We start from the raw sequence: 23,454 nt of genomic DNA, 5'->3' as shown, positions 1-23,454 counted from the left end.
TATCTCTAACAGTAGCCCCGCAGGAATTTCGAAACTTTGTAACCACGTCAAGTGGTTCTTCAGGAAACCCCTCTGCATTTAGTTTTCTTACATACATAACTGCACCTTCTTTCATCTGATTTGGACCTCGTCGCCCTCGTTTCCGCTTATGTGAAACGGATGATTCAGGCATCGGAGCATCCTCCGTGTTTCGTGTAGAAGATGCATCCTCTTTCTTCTCTTCATTTGAAATCTATATAGTGAAAAAAATTAATGGCCTTTCATATATGAACATTATTTTACAATATAGTCGACATATTTCTATTTACCTCTTCATCGTTGGGAATATAGTCGGCATCAAGCTCATCTGATGTTTTTTTCTTCCTTGGAGGTATAGGAGTACAAGGATTCTCGTCACTAGAACTATCCTCCCCGCTCCCTTCACCGGAGCTGCTCGTTGTCTACCATTCAAGTTTGGTCGCGTCTTCATCAACTTTGTTAGACGCACCGGTGCAGACCACATCCATACTAGGCTACTCGTTGTCTGCCATTCAAGCTGGTTCCATCGATAAAGGGATATACTGTTAGTCTGATATACTGGTTCCATCAATAAGGGAACTTGGAGAAAAGGTGATTCAAAAGAAATCGAGCCCAAACCCCCCTACGGGGCAGGATCGGGTCGGGAAGCAAGCTCGCAGATAGAAGGGCACTTTCCAATGCAGTTAGACAAAGAAGGCATGGCTGTGATGTTATAATGCTGAAGGACCCCAAGAAGAGATTATGCCCTATAGTCTACCACCTCTCGTTATTTGTGGGCTTCACCGAGGGCGGGAAACATTTGGTGACATCAAACGACCTTCGGGCTGGGGACGTCTGCGAGCTTGTTAAGGGGCCAGACGATGGTGAGCCGGTGTACTCTGTCCGGATGTGTGGTCACAAAATTTAAAGCTGCCCCGGCTTCATCTGTGCGCTTCTCTTCTCTTATGTCGGCTACTAAGATCACTTAGCACCCCACCTAAGAGAAGAGAAGCACACACATGCAGCCGGGGCAGCTTTTAATTTTGTGACCACACATCCGGACATAGTACACCGGCTCAACATCGTCTGGCCTCTTAACAAGCTCGCAGACGTCTTCAGCCCGAAGGTCGTTTGCTATCACCAAATGTTTCCAGCCATCGGTGAAGCCCACAAATAACGGGAGGTAGTAGACTACAGGGCTTAATCTCTTCTTGGGGTCCTTCAGCATTATAACATCACAGCCATGCTGAAGGACCCCAAGAAGAGATTAAGCCCTGTAGGACCCCAAGAAGAGATTAAGCCCTGTGGTCTACCACCTCCCGTTATTTGTGGGCTTCACCGAGGGCGGGAAACATTTGGTGACATCAAACGACCTTCGGGCTGGGGACGTCTGCGAGCTTGTTAAGGGGCCAGACGATGGTGAGCCGGTGTACTCTGTCCGGATGTGTGGTCACAAAATTTAAAGCCGCCCCGGCTTCATCTGTGCGCTTCTCTTCTCTTATGTCGGCTACTAAGTTCACTTAGCACCCCACCTAAGAGAAGAGAAGCACACACATGCAGCCGGGGCAGCTTTTAATTTTGTGACCACACATCCGGACATAGTACACCGGCTCACCATCGTCTGGCCCCTTAACAAGCTCGCAGACGTCTTCAACCCGAAGGTCGTTTGCTATCACCAAATGTTTCCAGCCATCGGTGAAGCCCACAAATAACGGGAGGTGGTAGACTACAGGGCTTAATCTCTTCTTGGGGTCTGCCGATTCAGGCATTCCGCCGATGCCATTCTCCATATAAGTCCCAAACAGAGAATAGGGATGAGGTAGTCAAGATTGTAGGCGCTAGTGCTCAACTACTAGCATCTATAGATATGGACACAAGTCCAAATTTGGTGCTACTCGGCACCATCGATATCACTAGAAAAAAAATACATCAAAGAGATACACTTCCCAATAGTACTCGAAGATAGTTCATTGACTTGACACTCTCTAAGAGGTTCATACAAAATACATTATCTCTAAGAGTGAAACCTACGATACTCATATCGTGTTGTTTAGGACTAAACATCAACAACCCCTTGACTGGTCGCTATCATACTCAATTCCAAAATATTTTTCCAATATGTCGACTTGAGTAAGGAGATCTGGGCTTGGGAGTTCCTCCAAATCATCTGCAGCTTCATCATCTTCAGCATATTGCAGGGCTTCATCTTGAATAATTTTAGCCCTCTTGGAGTCAGCATACTTTTTGATGGACAGAGCACACTTCTCAAGCATGTCGCATACATCTCCAATTTGAAACAAAGTGGTCTTAAGTGTGTACACTGATTCCGGTTCACTAGTATCCACAACCCCATCAGTCACTAGACTGCGAATGATGTCAACATGTGTCTCGATGACTCGAACTGAGCTCTCAACCATGTCAAGTGGCTCTTTTTCCATCTCTAAAACTGAAAATGGCCAAGTCTCACAATCAACATTGAGATCGCAACAAAGGCAGGGATCAGAGGGAAAACAAGGATGTGGCTTATAGGGCAAAAAGAGGGGTCCAAATAACATTGTCATGGCTATGAACAAGTCAAAGATGGGAGATAAGAACAAGTATTATAACATAGGGTTGGGAAGCAAAGATAGGTAGTCAAAAAACTAAGAAGGGAGATAAGAACAAGTCTTATAACATAGGGAGATAATAACATTGCCATGGCTATGTACTTCCATGATGTATGTGGCCATAAGCACTAAAAATAGACTTGTTTCCCCAATCACTATGGAGATTTTCTACCAAGAAGGGGTCCTAATAGTTGCATCAACTATCCATGACAAAATTCTTCATAAGCATAATGACCAACATTTAATCACAAGGGATACAAGCTACTAAAGCAAAAATGGTGACCTTAACAAAATATGTAAGTGAAAACACCAACAATATAAGCATAATGACCAACATTAACAATATAAGATTAACAATAATTAATCTAAGCACTGACAATATAGGCATGAATTTGTAACAAGTAATCAAGGCATGATCAAGGAGTGCACCGAGGAATCAAGGCATGACTAGCAAAAACAAGTAATCAAGGCATGAATTTGTAACAAGTAATTAAGGCATGATCAAGGAGTGCACCGAGGGCTCGGAGATGGGCACGGCGGCGCACTCAGCGCTCGGGCTCGGGGACGGGGACGGCGGCGCTTGGCCTCGGGGACGGGGACAGAGGCGCTCGGGCTCGGAGATGGAGACGGCGACGCTCGGGCTCGGAGATGGAGACGGCGACGCTCGGGCTCGGAGATGGGGACGGGGACGGCGGAGTTGGGCTCGGGGACGGCGGAGTTGGGCTCAGGGACGGCGCGGCCTGGCGGGCGCCCAGCTCGGAGACGGTGGCGCTTGGGCTCGGGCTCGGCGACGGCGTGGCGGGCGCTCACGGCTCGGAGACGGGGACGGGAACGGTGGCGTAGTATCAGCTCCGGGCGAAAACTAAACCCTAAGCCATCGTACCGAGGCTTTTATATAGTAAACACATCACATGCGGATTTTTAGAAAAACCGCTTGTGATGTATAACATCACAAGCGCTTTTCTATTTCGACCGCCTGTGATATGTAAACTTCACAGGCGGTCAAAATAGAAAACCGCTTGTGATGTTATACATCACAAGCGGTTTTTCTAAAAATCCGCCTGTGATGTGTATGTAGTATAAAAGGCTCGGTGGTTCCAGCACAGGAACCCTAACTTCCGGAGCCCGAGACGCCGCTAGGCTGCACACTACTGTAGCGGCGGCGGATTTTTTTGATCTACGGGGAGAAGGTTTTGTTTTTGATTTTCGGGCTTGATTTCAAGAGTTTATGCATATATATTATCTCCGTTTGTTTTCTTTCTCATTTTGATACGATTTTTTGCCTCAATTTTGTAATATAGACCAGAATTGAAGAAAAACTCAGGAATTCCAAGATTTGGACTTGTAGTTGATCTAATTTAAAGATTTTTTTTGAAGAGTTGTCTCACCTCAAGGTACCTATATTGCTGCAATCTTGTTTCATTTTCATGCACATTAATTCGTTCATGATTTAGGGATTAAATTCAATTAATTAGGGATATTTTAAAAAAATTTGTCTCATGTGCTAGGTACATCTCGATATGATCTTGTTTCACTTTCATGAACATTTATTTTTTCATGTTACATCTCGATATTGACGTTAATCAATATAGGGATAGGTAATGGACCGAGGTTGGATGTACAATGTGCCAAGACCACATCCGTCGTACATTCGAAATTTGAGAAGCTTTATTGAAGCGGCCAACAAGCACGCGAATTTGCGAAAGAGCAAGGAGATATTATGTCCGTGCATCGATTGTGATAATAAGATAGCTTAGAGAGATATAGGAGTAATCCAATCACATCTGCTAAAAAGAGAGTTTAAAAACAATTACACGATATGGTCAGAACATGGTGAGTTGGATCCGTGTGAAGTGCCTGGTAATGACGAGAGAGTTGTCGGAATTTTAGATCTTAAAGTTGATGGTAAAGTGGATAATGTGGATGCTAATCAAGAATTTGAAGAATTTGATTGTGAAGAGATGTTGCGCCATATGGAACCAGAAATGTTAAGTTCTGTGGGATCGCAGAAAGGGCTATCTAAAATGGAGGGACTGGAAAGTGCCTCAAAAGAACCTTTATATGATGAATCAAAGGGTTGTGACAAAGAGTTTACTACACTGCGTACAGTTCTAGAACTTCTGAAGTTGAAGGCTAGCGCCGGATGGTCTGATACTAGCTTCACAGATCTTTTGAATTTTCTGTCTCAATTACTACCAAAACCCAACAAACTACCAACAAGCACTTATAAAGCGAAGAAGCTTATATCTCCCATAGCTCTGGGTGTGCAAAAAATTCATGCATGTCCGAACCATTGTATTCTGTATCGTGGCGATTTTGAGAACGCATCAAGATGCCCAGTTTGCAATGTCAGTCGATACAAGAAGAGTTACAATCAAGACTGTGTAAAAAAATTCCCGAAGAAAAATAAAAACAAGAAATCCACTATTGGACCTGAAAGTGACGATGACACTTTTGATGACATGGATGGGAAAAAGAAGTCAAAGAACCCAGCTTTGGTGATGTGGTATCTTCCAGTAATTGATCGCTTAAAACGTTTGTTCTCAAACCCTAGGGAGGCTGAGCTTATGCGTTGGCATGCTGAAAATCGCAAGCAGAATAACAAACAGATTCGACACCCTGCTGATGCATCACAATGGAAAAATTTCGATCTTATGTATCCTGAGTTTGCCAAAGAAACCAGAAATGTAAGATTTGCTTTGGGTACAGACGGAATGAATCCATTTGGTGAAAAAAGAAGTGTACATAGCACCTGGCCCGTGACTTTAATGATGTACAACCTTCCATCATGGCTGTGTCACAAAAGAAAGTATATTATGTTGACTATTCTTATTCAAGGTCCGAAATCAGCTGGTGTTGATATTGATGTGTTCCTAGAACCTCTTATGGAAGATATGACAAAGCTCTGAAATGAAGGAGTTAGAATATGGGATGAGTATTGCCGTGAGTATTTCAACTTAAGAGCAATTATATTTGTTACCATCCATGATTCTCCCGGTGGCGCCACACTATCAGGGCAAAAGACTAAAGGAAAGAATGGTTGTGTAGTGTGCGTCGATGGAACTGCTTCCATGTACCTTAAATCATCCAAGAAGTTGGTGTTCATGGGACACAGACGGTTCTTGATGAAGCAGCATAAGTACCGAAAGATGAAGGACTTGTCTCTATTTGGCTACAACTCTCATGACTGCCATGTGATGATGACGGTGTTCCTCCCAATTGCGGTAAGAGCCCTCGAAACAGAGCATGTCAAAGTTGTCATCACACGCTTGTGTTACTTTTTCAATGCGGTTTCACAAAAAGTAATAGCTTTAGAAGACTTGGACTATCTAAAGGCATACATCATCGAGACTATGTGCAAGCTTGAAATGTGTTTTCCTCCATCATTTTTTGATATGCAAGTACACCTAATCATACATCTCGTGGATCAGATAAAAATATTAGGGCCACTATATTTACATCATATGTTTCAGTTGGAGCGATACCTGGGAGTATTAAAAGGTTATGTGCGAAATAGCGCTCACCCAGAGGGTTCAATCATGGAGGGATACACTACAGAAGAAGTGATTGAGAGCTGTATAGATTACATCAGTGACGGAACAATGATAGGTGTGCCTGTACCTAAACATGAGGGTAAACTATGTGGGAGAGGGAGAATGGGCAAGAAAACTTTTCGCGTTGAGGATTACAAGCTAGTACATTGTGCTCATGGTAGTGTACTACAACATCTCACGATAGCCGAGCCTTACATAGAGGAACACCTGAATGAGCTTCGTAAAGAAAATCAGAACCGCACAGAGGACTGGATCATGAGGGAGCACAAACATCGTTTCAGCGAATGGTTAATGGACAAAAACATCCCATTCAGAGACTCTTCGGATGAGAAAACAATGAAGAATTTGGCTTCTGGGCCATCGTGTTTTGTGACATCATGGCAAGCATATGACATCAATGGGTACACATTCTACACTAAATCAAAAGACATGAAAAGTGTTGCACAAAATAGCGGTGTTCGTATCGATGCTTTTGACCTACATGGACAGAAGACCACATATTTTGGATTCATAGAGGAAATATGGGAACTTGATTATGGCCCAAGCATGAAAATACCCTTGTTTAAGTGCCAATGGGTACAACATCCCGTGGGGGTGATAGTGGATAACTACGGACTCACACTGGTAGACTTAAAGAAAGTAGGATATAAAGATGACCCGTGGGTTCTCGCCGAATGTGTTGCACAAGTGTTCTATGTACTCGATCCAGCAGATGAGAAGATGCATGTAGTTATTTCTGGAAAGCAAAAAATTGTTGGAGTTGAGAATGTGGGAGACCAAGATGAGGAATACAATAAGTATGAAGAGATGTTCGTCTTTAACGATCCAGAGAGAATCAAGCGTGTGGAAAAGAAAATTGATAAGAACTTAAAGCCATACATGCGGAAAAATGGTAGTTCATGAAAAATTGTATGAATCAAATTGTATTTGTTATCATGTATGATCGACTATGAATTGTGGTTGCCAATTAATTTAAAATCTCTCTAGTTATCTATGTGTGCTATTATAATTCATTTAAATTGTATTTGCATATTATTGTTAAAAATTAAATATTAATTCATTTAAATTGTATTTGCATATTTCTGTTAAAAATTAAAATTATTTTCATATTTAAATTGTATTTTCATATTTTTACAATCACAGGCGGTTTTGTCTTAGGGTCCGCTTGTGAAAATGATAGAGCATCACAGGCGGTCCTAAACAAAAACCGCTTGTGATACTATTACATCACAGGCGTACTAAACCGCCTGGGACATCACAGGCGGTTTTCTAACCGAACCGCCTGTGATGTAAAAATCCTACCGCTTGTATAGAGCCAAATTGTACTAGTGATTGTATTAACAAATGCATGCAATCATGCATGCATGCCTTCCTTAGTTTGCATGGCTGGTACTTCTTCCGAGGCCGAGGATCTATACGAGTATTACGATTTACGACTATACCTTCTTCCCTGCTGTTTTCAATTGCAAACGGGCCGGGTGTGGCTGCGACGAACACTGGAGATAGATCCACGAGAGCGCAAGGCGTACTGTACCTATACTGAGTCACCAAGGATCCTGAACCGAGTGTATACTACTGCTATACCATCACTTAATTGTATACACTTAATTGACATGCGTTTCGTTGGAAAAAGGCCAACAGCGAGTGGTGGTGGACATGGGCAGGGATGGCCTTAATTTACGCGGTTCCTAGTAATTTATCACAGCTAGCTTTCATATGCTTAGTACGTGGCTAGTGCTCTTGGTACATGCTGATTCTGGCATATGATGTGATTCATTTATCAATTGATATCCGGCCTCTCTGCGTGATGGCATCACTGCATACGCATGCATATACACACATCTATATATCTATATATCCTGAGAAATATTGCTTGCTCTGCTGCTGACTGCTGCATGCATATGGATGCTCCTTTTAATAATTTGTCGATATATTGTTGCCCTTTTTTCCTTGTATTTTCATATTTTTTTCTCCCTTATTTGATGAGCAATAAAGAACGACTCATGCTGTGGCAGTTCTTTATTTGCCCCAAATTAAAGCTCTTTAGATTCGGTCGTCATTACTTAGTGGAGATGCAGCAGTACTTAATTGGAGAAGGACAAGTGTAGGTGCCCTATTGTCTCGTTTAACCATTGTCTTTAACTTTTGCTCCGTCAACTGTTTTGGAGATCATCACCTTTAGCATGCAAGTTATATATATATATATATATATATATATATATATATATATATATATATATATATATATATATATATATATATATAGTATTAAGAGCTCTGGGCTCCCAACAACTAGAGAAAGCTCTGGTCGGTATTCTCGGTCCAACAATATACCCCAAGTGACCAGGGATTCAGACGCACCTAAAGGGCCACACAACATGATGTCAGCTATTTGCAACCCTAATCTAATAGCTCGTCATCCCATCCCGGATCTCTAGCCGCCCTCATCCCCTCACGCCCAAGCCGCCGCCATCCTACCGTTCCCTCCCGGCGCTCGCCTAGTAGCATCACCCAGTGGGGCCGACGACGGAAGGCTGTGGCGCCGTGCGGGGCTGCGCCAGGCGATAAGATGTACAAGATGGTCAACTCCATCTACTTCGACGCCGTCGACTCCTGCCGCTCCTTCTTCGACGACGGTGGTGTCGCGGCAAGAGGCGTCTTCGACTATTAGGGGGGCTTCTCCCCGAGGACGTCCTCGGAGGAGTGGTCCGAGGTCGCGATCTGTAGCTTCGGTCAGGCCTCCACGGACCACTTATCCTTCGACGCAGGCTCGACACCCACCACGACGTCCAACTCCATCCTGACCGCCTCGAAGTCAAAGCCACCCGATGAGATACCCAGCAAGCTGCTGCGGTCGGCGTTCTCGGCTTCCGCCCCACCTCCACCTTCAACGACTCGGCATCCCAAAGGTAACGCAATGCGATTCGGCCTCCTTGTGCCTATATTTGTGTTTAAATGTAAATCCTTGTGGCCTTGACTATGTTGGGAGGAGGGTTGTTGCAGCCATGAAGGCCCGCATTCTCGTCAGAGGCTTCGGCATCCGCCTGCGCCTGTTGACGCTCAGTGTGCCCAAGCCGTTGGTGGATTTCAGCGACAAGCCCTTGATCATGCACTAGGTTAGCACGATCGATCCTTATCTGGTACAAATTTCAGTTCCTTATTTAATTCATTAGATACATCGTAGGGGGAACCAGGAAGTTCGTTTTTAGGAATTGGCCATGGTTGACCAATCTGAGTTGTTACAGTGCAAGATGTAATGCAAATGTAATTTATGGTCTCCAAATAATGCTTTTATAAGGTGGATCCATATGAATGGATTCCCACAGAAATATTCATCTTCGTCTATCTGTACTGCTGCTCCTATGTTTCTTGGCGACAAATAATCATAGCAGAAACACATTGATAGTTTTGATATATATCATTCGAACTTTGCAAGTCAACAGCAAATAAGCAGGATACAGGATCGCTTTTCAGGCTTCCTGTTACTGAAGCTGAACTGAGACGCCCTTGCTCTTACCATATTCTGATATGCTGTGAAATTTGTAATGTTGAAATGCAGTTGACTTTACCATATGCTCATTTTTGTTGCTCCTGTTGTCTTTAGCAGTGACTCTTGTTTTGTTAGTTTAGGTGTAATGATTAAAGAGCGTGAAACAAGATAAAACAGATAGTTTTTTTGAATAAACCTTACCTTTAGTTGTGCCTGTAAATCTTGTATCTTATTTTCCATGGCAATAGATTCCTCGATATTCCCATTGTATATCCACTGTAAGAGTGGCCCATTACTAGCTGTTGCAGGGTATTTAGTTGTGCTAGGCTACTGGATGTTGGTGGTTCTTTGTTGGCATCATATTGCCCCACGTGTCTGTCTGCTTAGCTTCGGTCTAGGTTTTAGTAGGCGAATCGTTCAATCTCAAGCTATTGTGAAGGTGCTGGATCTGAATTCTCAAGTATAAGAGCGTCAAACAATTAACTGCCACCAAATCTTGTGCCAGCTAGCAGGACAGCGATGGATTATTACCATGGCATCTTCTCTATGCTAGACGCAAGTCCTGGTGCTTCTAGTTGTTTTTGTCTTAAATAAAGATGCTAATATGCATGTGGCTATGTGAGGTCTATTGCATCCGATTTAGTGCTGCACATTTAAGTAATGTTGATGATTGATTCAAGCAAATTTTTACTTGGCCTTTATATTCTAGATTATGTAACCGGTTGAAACTAAGATATACATGATGATTCACTAAATCATAAATATATTTATATTGCATAATCTGCTACCTAAGGCCTTAGTGCCTATCCTTAACAAATATTTTTTTATACTTGATTCAATTGTGTAGGTATTTATGGCTGTAAGACAGGCCGTTCAACGAGCACCTCATTATCCAGGGTCTCAATTTAAATGGCTTGATTTCTAAAGTCCAATTAGATTTCCAGTCAGCAATCACATATTAACTACACAAGCAAAGTCCAGAGATATATTATGTTCTTTTTTGAAACAAGTTATTTCTTACAATACCCTTTTCATTGTATTTTTGCTTCGTCTGTCATGTCACGTTGTGGGCCTGGCTAGCTTCAATCCTGCTTTTCCTTTTTCAGTTTCGCCTTTTCCAGTGGGCAGTGGTAATACTTGGCAGAGAAATCCTGAGCCAAGCGCAAACCTTCTGCAAGACCTGGTAACGTATTTTAGGGGCTAGAAACAGGCGACGACAGTTTACGCCTTGTTTTTTTAAACCAATCTAGCCCTGGATTAGCAATGATTTTTTATGCAGCTTTTGTTTGTTACGACTACTCATGGCACCATTTATGCATACATCTGAACTATTTATGTTGTTGATATGTTTCTAGTGTGGCAATGATTTTTTTACATATAGATGCTTACCAAAAGTTCAAAATCTCTCCGGTCAGTAGCAGTAGAAGCAACACACCCAATTTGTCATGAGTTGCGTCAGAAGGGTTTGGTGAGGTGTCACTTTTGGTGTACCCCACCGAGCAAAAATTAGGGGAATGTTAATATAGCTGATCTATTTATGCGAACCAAGACAAGAATCACAAAATTTACACTTAATTTGTGAAGTTTTCATGATTAGTGTTTTTAGTACTATTTTATGCATATAGTCAGACTTATCTACATTTCTTATGTTCTTTTATGCTGATTTGAATTGGTCCTCACATGATCATGCATCAGTACCAAATGATTCAGACTCATCTGATGCTTCTGCTTCCTTACATGAACATGCATCAGTAAGTCAGCCATCTAGCCCTACTTACTGTAACCAACATGCATGATCCACCTCTGTAATTTTTATTTCCTAAATATGTCTTTTTATGCTAATTTGAATACGCTATTATGCCTAATTACTAGATCGCGCGTATGCTCCGCTTTGTAAACACGTAGACCACCAAATTATACATTTTTATGTTCTTCCTTTTATGCTTTTATACTGATTTGAATTGGTCCTCTCATGATCATGCATCAGTACCCAATGATTCAGACTCATCTAATGCTTCTGCTTCCTTACATGAATATGCATTAGCAGGTCAGTCATCTAGCCCTACTTACTATAACAAGCATGCATTATCCACCGATGTGATTCTTATTTCTGCTAATTTAAATGTGTTATTATGCTCAATTATCAGATCTCGTGTACACTCCACGTTGTAAACACGTAGACCACCAATCCTACATTGTTTTTGTTCTTCCTATTATGCTTTTACGATGATTTGAATTGGTCCTTTTCAGAACAATGCACCCCCAGTACGTAGTCCACTGTAGAGCAGTATACGACATATACGCCCAGTACCCCTAGTAAGTATATGTTCTCAGGTCTGATGTTTCAGTTTTGGTGTCAGAGTGATTTTACTCAGCACTTATATAATAGATTTCACAAATCAGTATAGTTGCAGCCAAGGATTTATTCATTTTCTTTTCCCCTCTTGACTGCATCAGGGAAATTGGACTTAAGGGTTTCAGATATTTTTTAAGTGCACTATACTTTTTTTCATCCAACTCAAGGCCTGCTCTTTGTGAATTATCAGGTCATTCGTGGGCATTGGTAATATCACCACACGCTCCCGGAGTCCTGCTGTGATCCCGCCCGCTGGCCCGACTTCGTCCCTGGGTGCAGGTGATTCATGAATATCCTGTCTTTCTGTTCAGTTCATCTCCGGACGAGACACGAATTGCTGAATGCAGGTCTGTTCATGCCAAAATCGTACAGGAATGAGAGGGTAGAGCTGATAAGCATAATACATGTACGGATTTATGCTCGGATGTGGAGACAAGTAGAAAGTGGTTTGTGGAGCATTGAGTTGTCTTCATGAGATTCAGCCTATTCAGGTCATGTACTCATGTGGCACAGCCTAGAGGACTAACTAACCAAGAATACTAAAGCACATAAGATGTTTAATTTTCTGATTTTAATTTTTGAATTTCTATCCAAATATAGACTCTTTAGTATGACAACCTTGCATTGGTTTCTTTGATAACATACTAGACATGGATGACTGTTGAATATGTTATTATAGTCTGGAGAATCTAATTGTATGATCATTATGAAACCTATGAGTGATCATCTTACTAAGAACAAGATATTTAAGCATCATGTTTCCATCTATGTCCATATTCAGCATGTTAATTTTACCTATAACACGGGAGATAACACCATGTACCTTTTACGGAGATACTATTGCAAAATACAGCCACAGCATGAAGGACCTTTCTCAACAAATTGTTGTGCATCATCTCAGAAAATCTGAGCCTGCCACCATCTTATATACAAGAGGCGGTTGGAGAAGTTTTCCAGAACATTACTATTAGCTACTATTCTCCGTGTCCACAACCTGATCTTGCTCTTGGGTTACAATCTCATGATAAACAATGCTTGTGGTAGTTTCAATTCTTTAGTGTTTTTATGATTATATCTATATTGTTTAATTATGAACAACTTGTATCTGAATCTGAATGTAACAGATTACTAAATTTTACGACACTTCTTATTGTGTTTTATGCTTCCATTAAAAACAGTCTTACTGCGTTTTACGCCAAATTTATGACACTTTTTGATGTGTTTTACAGCAATCTCTTGCGAAGTGAGATTGTGCGCGTGTTTTACACTAAATTCCGTACTCATTTACACTGTTTTAGCTCACGTTTTACGCTGAAATCATTTGAGTCAGAACTCGCGCACGATCGGCTGCACGCGATTTTCACGTCGTAATTTTGGGCCCCGTTTGCTGGTTCAAAACAGATATAGGACTTACGATAAATTCTGTACTCATTTTTACGTTGTTTTGGTTCATGTTTTACGCTAAAATCTGTCCGAGTCAGAACCCGATCATGATGGGGCGCGCGCGATTTTTACGCCGTAATTTTCGGACCGCATTCACCGTTTCAAAACAGATCTACGATTTACGCTAAAATCCATAATCATTTTCGCTATTTTGGTTCATGTTTTACGCTAAAACCTGTCCAAGTCAGAACCCGATCACGATGGGACGCGTGAGATTTTTACGCCGTAATTTTTGGGCTGCATTCACCGTTTCGAAACAAATTTACGATTTACGCTAAAATTCGTAATCATTTACGCTATTTTAGTCTACGTTTTACGCTAAAATCTGTTCGAGTAAAACCCTGTGCCCGATGGGACGCACACTAGTACGGGACATGGCAATACCTGGCTGGGGCTTCCTGGTACTAATGGAAGCCCAGGGCTTCCATTACCTCGTCCCTATATATATATATATATATATATATATATGCGCACATGGTCAATGCCACCCACTAAGATCACACGCCAGTTTGGAGGCCCTGTTAAGGTTGAACCAAAGATAAACTAACTAACCAATTAATAGCTATAGTGGGACACTAATCTTTTTCTCTCTGTAGTGATGATGTGCGTTTATGACAAGGTTTGTATATATATATAATAATAGCTGCATGGATGGTGCGCGTGCATATATATTTTTGGTACGTACGTAACTATATAGATCACTGACATGGAAGAAGTGGAATCAACAAGATCAGTGGGCATGCATTTGCTTGTTCACGATCCTCCTCACCCAAAAAAAAAAAGAATATTTCTATCCTACTCCTATCGTCGTCTCTGCTAACCGCTGCCGGCCGGTCAGCACATATATATACAGTATGTAACGACCTAGCTAGCTAGAGATACGGTGGCACAGAATACGTAGTATATGTGTACTTCCTTCTACAGAACAAAAAAAAAAACTCCATATCGGACATTATACGTAGTCTCCAGAAATATCAACACACAACCCTCAGCTAGCACTAAAATAATTGATCGATACGGTAGTATTACTAAAACATTTGATCGAATATAATATCTACACCACAATCAAACCTTCTTAAATTTGGCAAAAGTTTGTAGCTAGGAAAAATATAGTAGCATATCCCGGCCTAAATAAATTTATTATACATAAGTAAATTCAAAAAATCTAACTAATAGTATTAATTATAATTATTACTATTCCATGAGTTAAACTTACTAGAATTTAGCTGAAAGACGAACGAGAACGAGCTAGACGGCGGCAGTGAGCTAGTAGCAATGATAGGCTCTCGGTGCCACGCATGTAGTACTCCGTACGTATTATAGGCAGTCACAGCATCTATCGGTCCATGTCAAGCGTAGGGCTACGTGTCTGCATGCGCCATGCATGAACGTGCGCGCTCGCCGCGAACGGAGTCGCCTGGCCCTAGGCGACTCCCCAAGGGTCAGGCGCCGTCATCAGACCCTGCAGGCTAGCTAGCTGCCGCTAAAACTAATGCCCAAGGGCCAAGCTAAGGATCTATATCTATATACAAATATAATATATAGTGTATTTATATATTAAAAAAGATTACGCTGCGTTGTTTGAAAATGATCGTGGTATCGGGAGCTTAGAAATGACGCACTCGGTGATGCCAGCCACACCACACACCGTTCGTGCAGCTGTGTCTGCTCTGTGTGTGTGTGTGCCGTTTGGGCGCGGACACGTACGCGCGTGCATGCGCGCGGCGCGCGGGAAACCATTTTATTTCGACGTGCGCCGTGCATGCATGCATGGGCTCGCTTGCTTGTTTGATCAACACGTAAGTACAGGGGGGCCGTGTCTGTGTTGGTTAAACGGCAAGTTGTGCATAATATTTATGCGCACGGATAATCGATCGACAGAGCTATATATACATATACACAGTATGGCCCAACCAACCGCTGCTAGTCCAGTTTCTTTGGACATGCAGGGTCTAGGTTAAATGCATGCATCTATCGCCCTTGCTTTGCGCCTTTGACTAGTGACCACTGGCTGGACGACATGCATGTACATCGTCACACGCCGAAGTGAGCTGTCTGTCTGTGAGCATGTACGTATATACCATATATAAATTCGGACCGGTTCCAGCGGTTTCTTCCCTCTCAAACCCCCCCTATCAGCTAGCACTGTCTATTCATATCTAAATACATCCCCTTCTTATGTTTCACCTACTCTCTCCAACCATGTTCTCCCTATTTATCTTCTCTTATACACTTTAACTGAGCTATTTGACTTTTTATTATTACACATCAGCTTTTGGAGTTTAAAAAAAAATTATATTACGTGCGTTCACAAATGTATGACGCGGTAGACTTTTTTCAAAATTTTGACCACTTGTTATTAGAAATAATTAGCTCCCATTTTCCCAATGCTAATGGAGATACAGAGACTCTCCTACAAAGAATGATACTACAATCGTTAGGATTGCATGAAAAACTAAATGTATACATTTGTACACTCCTGTATTTAAAAAAAAAGAAATATGACCGTATGCCTAATATTATTGCTAGCCCAGCCGTATAGAAGCTAGCATGCATGCCCCAAGTTGTTGAGTAACTTTTATACAAATCTGAACCTTTTATATATTATTTGGTAATTAATCATGCATCATTGTCTACGTACTCAGCCCATTAAAAATATATAACTTATTAATCCAAACACACACACACACAAATAACTCGAGTCTCCAAAATTTAGGGAGAGCATGCGTAGTACTAACAGTGGCTCCGAATGAAGACATTCAAATTTATTTTCTAAATTATTTAACACTCAAAAAATTTTCTTCTCTCCCAAATGGATCCTTCTCTTCGCTAGCTAGCCTTTTGTAAGCCATATATGCCCACACATATTCTCGTCCACGCGGCAGCAAGCGCACGGTGCGCCCCGCGAGGCCGACACGGCGTCGTCGTGTGTCGCTTGGCTTCAGGTATAGGTCGACGCACCTGGCACCTGGCACGGCGACAGTACGCTACTGGGAGCTCTATATATTATAACATGGGCATACAGCTAATTAACAGTCTGTTTACTTAACTTTAATGTATATCGGTTTTTATAGAGTTTTTATCTCTATAAATTCAGCTGCGCAAGTCCAAACAACTGATTTTAATCCAAAGCAAACAGGATGAAAGTTATAGAGAAACGACTATCGCTGGTGACCTGGTGTACTACTCTGTACACATGATGGGTCGTAACTGAGGGGCATCCAGGGCCCAAATATATACTTAAGTGTAGTATTCAGTTATTTAGGACGTGTTTGATAGCTGGCCTAAGCCGCTGCCACCAGCGGCACTTTTCGCGCCGCAGTTGTGGCGGCCGATTCGGCCGCCGCAACTTAGGCGTGGCGTGGCGCCACACGCCACGCACACGCCCTTAATTTGTCTAAACAATGTTTGTTTGGTTGACCCAACCGTCCAATACTAAGCGGACAGTTCAACTTCTGCTATCTTGCTTACTTAACATAAGCGTCGGAAGCCGCTGCTGGTCGCTCACGTAAGTCGGTTTCTAAATCAGGACTCGGGACTCAGAACATATATGAATGCATATAGTATTTGAATATGTGAATAATGCAAACTTAATTATGGGTGTAGTTTTATATACCTCTGTTTTTAATAAACTCTTACATATATGAATATGCATATAGTATTTGAAATATATGTACTATCTCAGATGCAAGATCGTCGTCTCTTTGGTTGTAGCAGGTCTCGTACGTGTGAACTTTCAGAGTACGTACGTGAAGCCCAGCAGCTAGGTTTCTTTATCGATCGTGGAAAAGGCGTCCTCGAACGTGGCAAAGATTCGACACGTGTTACCCCCCCCCCCCCCCCCCCCGGCCCCTACGAAGTAGTACGACTCACCTAGCTAGCAGCTAATCGCTAGCTTGCGACGATTATTGTGATGTCTCTAGAGAAGCATCTTGTATGCATATAGATTAGACCCCTTATTACACAATGGTGACACATAATCGGCGGTCGCCTATATATAGCTAGCTAGCCAGTTACTTATTAGCTGCAATAATGCTATACGTGTCACGTGTGTGAGCTTTACTTAATTAAACATGTGATGACAGTAGTCTATAGATTGCACTCACACGCAGATCATACATGCATGGACTCTAATAGCTAGTTCACATATGCTACTATTATATTAATTGCTTTTTGCAGGGGTTACAGTAGATCCGTACCACTGTCACTATTGTTTTTTTTTTTTTTTTGCAGTGTTTATTAGATTCGTACCACTGCCACTATTGCTTTTTGCAGTGATAGTAGATTCGCACCACTGCCACACAGCACGCATATATATATTATATTGGCTGCCTCTGCCTTATCCGATACGTGGCAAGGACGTACAGGGACGGCGACTAACCTTTGACACACGGGACAATGAGTCAAATATAGTAACGGTGCTCAAACTTGATCTATTCTGTCGTTACTTAATTAGATCCTCAAACATATAAACCTAAAAAATGAGTGCTGAAATTTGATTGGTCAATACAAAACCATCTAAAATTAGGTTTGTTCAAACCATATGCATGTCGATGTTGTATACGTACCACGTGGGAGAGCACTAATGACACTTTGGTGACCGAAGTGGCACGACATGTCAAGTTTGGACACTCAAAGTGACTCCAAACGTGGCACATCATATAGGCATCCGGTTCGAGCAAACCCGATTTTGAGGGCTGTCGGGTTTCAACAATGTCAAGTTCGAGGTGCTAATGCATTTTATTCCAGGAAAAATATAAAACGATATGACGTGCCCCGAATTTTGTAATTCTTGTTTAGAAAAAAAAAACATATTTACCTCCCCAATGCCAAAATCTCGTTTTCAACCATATATATCAACATCCTATTATTTATAGTGCTAAAGTTGCCTTTCTCGTAGTCACGTGACGCTGATATGATATTAATGTGATGATACCTTGACGCCATAAGTTATAGCATAGACATCGACGCTATAGCTCCAAGACCAAGCTCTAATCCAAAATCTGGAACCCACTTCTATGGTCAAATTCTCTTCATTATTGCCTCCTCCCTCTTTTCCTCTTTATCGCTAATCCGACCATTAAATCTTGTATTTGATCCATATATAGATCTTAGAGAGCAAGGTATTATCTCTTTTAACACATGTGGTGATCATAGTCTAAGTAAGTGTTTATAAATATTTCATTTCATTTTTCTTGGTATTTGTGATCAAATTTTTTATAAGATTGTGGCATCAACTTGTTTAGGGCAAGGACGGTGCTACTGTTACACAATGGATTGATGGTCCTAACAAGTTTTACCCAAGGTACCTCCTTTTTTACAACCGGTAGAGGTGTAACCTCCCCCAACCCTCGATCACTGACAAGTGAGGATAAACCAAAAGTGACCAATGAAGGATTGTGAACCCTCTTTCATGTAATTGCGAAGATGAAGTTGTCCTTTAACCTAGGTGTTTGCTTGAGTTTGAGTGTTGTAAGAAGAACATAGTATGTGAATTTTTTTTCTTCAACCTTATATTTGTCTCCTTATGTAAAGATTTGCTAAGGGATCTTGGTGTGTTGTCTACTGCCTACCACAACTCAAGGGGTCCAGCCCGGTTACCAGGAGGTGAACATAGCGAACACCCAAGCGAGCGCTACGAGGGGGACAAGGGTCTTAGGGAGGTCTAGGCCACCTATGTGTAATACTGTACATCCTCCTTGAGTGAAAGTGTCTAAGTCCGATTACAGGAGGGTTGTAAGAGCTTGTTGATGTAAAATGCATGAGGTTCGTCCCCGTTTCACTAGGGCCTCCCTGTCTCTTTTATATATTATATATTGGCTGCCTCTGCCTTATCCAATACGTGGCAAGTACGTACAGGACGACGACTAACCTTTGACACACGGGACAATGAGTAAAATACAGTAACGGTGATCAAACTTGATCTATTCTGTCGTTACTTAATTAGGTCCTCAAACATATAAACCTAAAAATGAGTGCTGAAATTTGATTGGTCTATACAAAACCATCTAAAATTAGGTTTGTTCAAACTAGATGCATGCCGATGTTGTGTACCACGTGGGAGAGCACTAATGAAACTTCGGTGACCAAGTGGCACGACATGCCAAGTTTTGGGCATCCAAAGTGGCACATCATGCAGGCATCAGCAAACCCGGTTTTGAGGGCCGCTAGGTTTCAACAATGCCAAGTTCGATGCGCTAATGCATTTTATTCCAGGAAAAATATAAAATGATATGACGTGCCCCAAATTTTCTAATTCTTGTTTAGAAGAAAAAACATATTTACCTCCCCGATGCCAAAATCTCGTTTTCAACCATATAGATGAGAGCACCTAGAGGGGGGTGAATAGGTGATCCTGTAAAAATCAAATACTTGTAGCCACAAAACTTGGTTAGATGTTAGCACAATGGAATCAAGTGGCTATGGATCGAGCTCTTGTGAAACACAATGGTCACAGAGAAAACAAGCACAAGAGACACGGTGATTTATCCCGTGGTTCGGCCAAGTATAACACTTGCCTACTCCACGTTGTGGCGTCCCAATGGACGAGGGTTGCACTCAACCCCTCTCAAGTGATCCAATGATCGACTTGAATACCACGGTGTTTTTCTTTCTTATATTCTCTCCCGTTTGCGAGGAATCTCCACAACTTGGAGCCTCTCGCCCTTACAATTGATGATCACAAAGAAGCACGGAAGTAAGGGTGGAAAGAGCAACACACACAAGACTCAAAACAAGAGCACAATCACGCACACAAAGCCACAACTTGAGCTCACAACACAACTCGAGGAGTTCTCTACTCAAATGGGGCTCAAGTCACTATCTCAAAGAATCGAATGCGCGAGAATGGAGTCTTGGTGCTTAGGAATGATCAAGGAATGCTTGTGTGACTCCTCCATGCGCCTAGGGGTCCCTTTTATAGCTCCAAGGCAGCTAGGAGCCGTTGGAACCCAACAAGGAAGGCAATTCTTGCCTTCTGTCGGGTGGCGCACCGGACAGTCCGGTGCCCCACCAGACAGCCACTGTAGCATGTCCGGTGTGGATCTCCTTCCATTCCTGGCGCAGTCGACCGTTGGATCTTTGGGCTAGTTGGCACATCGGACACTGTCTGGTGCACACCGGACACTGTCTGGTGCACACCGGACAGTCCGGTGCCCCCAGCCGACCGTTGGCTGGGGCCACGCGTCGCGCGCGGATTGCGCGGCCGACCGTTGCTCTGGCGGCCGTTGGCTCACCGGACAGTCCGGTGAATTATAGCCGTACGTCGCCGACGAATTCCCGAGAGTGGCTAGTTCGCCAGAAGCCAGCCTGGCGCACCGGACACTATCCGGTGTGCAAGACTGTGCTGAGTCTTGGCTGCTCCAGCCAAGTCTTTTCCTTTTTCTCTTTTCTCTGATTCTAGCACTTAGACAAATATATTAGTACACAAAAACTAATGTACTAAGTCTAGAATCATACCTTCTTGTTGATTTGCACTTCATTCATCATTTGGCACATAATTACTCACTCAATATGTGTTGGGCACTTAATCACCAAAATATACTAGAAATGGCCCAGGGGCACATTTTCCTTTCAATCTCCCCCTTTTTGGTGATTTATGCCAACATATCAAAAAGCAACCAATAGAAGTGCAACATCAATATACTTGAGAGCAAAAATTGTTTTTGATTCAAATTTGGCATATTTGGATCATTCTTTGCCACCACTTAGTTTGTTTTTGAAATCAACCTCATTTTCCTATCTCTAAGTTAAACACACTTGTTTAGGCATAAAGAGAGGTATTCCAAGAGAAAATTGATCAAGAGCCAAAAACTCCCCCTTTCCCATAATCAAATATTCTCCCCACAAGAGACCAAATTTTGCACATTAAGAGTATTTTGACAAATCAAAAGTTCTAACTCTACTATTTTCAAAGTTCTCAAGTGGTAGCTGATCCATTTGCTTTGCTTTGGCCTTAATTTCTCCCCCTTTGGCATTAAGCACCAAAATGGGATCATTATTGGCCCTTAAACCCCATTGCCTCACCAAAAACGTCAATGAAGAGTAAAAAGGCAATAAGAGAATGGAGATTAACTTGGAGTAAATTACCCTTTCATCGGAGTGCAGTGGAAGTCTTGCATGGTCCAAGTTCACCTTTCCCTTTCAATCCACCTTTGAGACTTAATTAAGTAAACTCAAGCACACGGTTAGTCTCAAAGGGTCAAGTTGTAGCATTTCTCCCCCTAAATATGTGCATCATTCACACATGGACTTGTGAGGTCCGGGGATCCCTTGCACAACTTGAGCACCATAAATAAGCAATAATATGCATAAAGGAACATGATCAAGGACACAAAACACATGTATGCTATAGATCAATCCAAATTATGCGAATCTAAGACATTTAGCTCACTATGCAGCCTGCAAAAGGTCTTCTCATCTAAAGGCTTGGTAAAGATATCGGCTAGCTGGTTCTCGGTGCTAACATAAAACACTTCGATATCTCCCTTATGCTGGTGATCTCTCAAAAAGTGATGCTGGATGTCTATGTGCTTAGTGCGGCTGTGTTCAACAGGATTGTCCGCCATGCGGATTGCACTCTCATTATCACTAGGAGTGGAACTTTGCTCAGATTGTAGCCAAAGTCCCGGAGGGTTTGCCTCATCCAAAGTAGTTGCGCGCAACACTGTCCTGTGGCAACATACTCGGCCTCAGCGGTGGATAGGGCAACGGAAGTTTGTTTCTTAGAACTCCAAGACACCAGGGACCTTCCTAGGAATTGACATGTCCCTGATGTACTCTTCCTATCAACCTTGCATCCAGCATAATCGGAGTCTGAGTATCCTATCAAGTCAAAGGTTGACCCCTTTGGATACCAGACCCGAAGCAAGGCGTAGCAACTAAATATCTAAGAATTCGCTTAACGGCCACTAGGTGGCACTCCCTTGGATCGGATTGAAATCTAGCACACATGCATACGCTAAGCATGATATCCGGTCTACTAGCACATAAGTAAAGCAAGGAACCTATCATAGATCGGTGTGCCTTTTGATCAACGGACTTACCTCATTTGTTGAGGTCGACGTGTCCGTCAATTCCCATTGGTGTCTTTGCGGGCTTGGCGTCCTTCATCCCAAACCGCTTGAGCAAGTCTTGCGTGTACGTTGTTTGGGAGATAAAGGTGTCGTCCTTGAGTTGCTTCACTTGGAACCCAAGGAAGTAGTTCAACTCACCCATCATAGACATCTCGAATTTCTGTGTCATCACCCTGCTAAACTCTTCACAAGACTTTTGGTTAGTAGAACCAAATATTATGTCATCGACATAAATTTGGCATACAAATAGATCACCATCACAAGTCTTAGTGAAAAGAGTTGGATCGGCTTTCCCAACCTTGAAGGCATTAGCAATTAGAAAATCTCTGATGCATTCATACCATGCTCTTGGGGCTTGCTTAAGTCCATAGAGCGCCTTAGAGAGCTTACACACGTGGTCGGGGTACTGTTCATCCTCAAAGCCAGGGGGTTGCTCCACGTACACCTCCTCCTTGATTGGCCCGTTGAGGAAAGCGCTCTTCACATCCATTTGGAACAACCTGAAGGAATGGTGAGCGGCATAGGCTAATGAATGCGAATAGACTCTAGCCTAGCCACAGGAGCAAAAGTCTCCTCGAAATCCAAACTTGCGACTTGGACATAACCTTTTGCCACAAGTCGAGCCTTGTTCCTTGTCACCACTCCGTGCTCGTCTTGCTTGTTGCGGAACACCCACTTGGTTCCCACAACGTTTTGCTTTGGACGTGGCACCAGGGTCCAAACTTCATTTCGCTTGAAGTTATTGAGCTCTTCCTGCATGGCCAACACCCAGTCCGGATCTAACAAGGCCTCTTCTACCCTGAAAGGCTCAATAGAAGAGACAAACGAGTAATGCTCACAAAAATTAGCTAATCTAGAGCGAGTAGTTACTCCCTTGCTTATATCACCCAAGATCTGGTCGACGGGATGATTCCTTTGAATCGTCGCTTGGACT

At 42.5% G+C, this 23,454-nt stretch overlaps 1 long non-coding RNA gene across 3 annotated transcripts; it reads left to right on the top strand.

The window, feature by feature from the left end:
• The first annotated feature begins 8,511 nt into the window (after nt 1-8,511).
• On the top strand, nt 8,512-13,146 carry LOC103640612 (uncharacterized). Of its 3 annotated transcripts, XR_002266257.3 has the most exons (6): nt 8,515-9,066; nt 9,161-9,273; nt 10,754-11,694; nt 11,898-11,963; nt 12,194-12,282; nt 12,376-13,146. It is a non-coding gene; the product is annotated as an uncharacterized lncRNA (long non-coding RNA). The 3 variants fall into 3 exon arrangements; XR_004855397.1 differs by having other exon boundaries at nt 8,512-9,066; nt 10,495-11,963; XR_002266256.3 differs by having other exon boundaries at nt 8,514-9,066; nt 10,754-11,963.
• Nucleotides 13,147-23,454: the final 10,308 nt, after the last annotated feature.

Source organism: Zea mays, chromosome 1 (genome assembly GCF_902167145.1).
Source record: "Zea mays cultivar B73 chromosome 1, Zm-B73-REFERENCE-NAM-5.0, whole genome shotgun sequence".
In the NCBI taxonomy this organism is placed as follows: domain Eukaryota; kingdom Viridiplantae; phylum Streptophyta; class Magnoliopsida; order Poales; family Poaceae; genus Zea; species Zea mays.
This window is presented reverse-complemented; position numbering and strand designations above follow the sequence as displayed.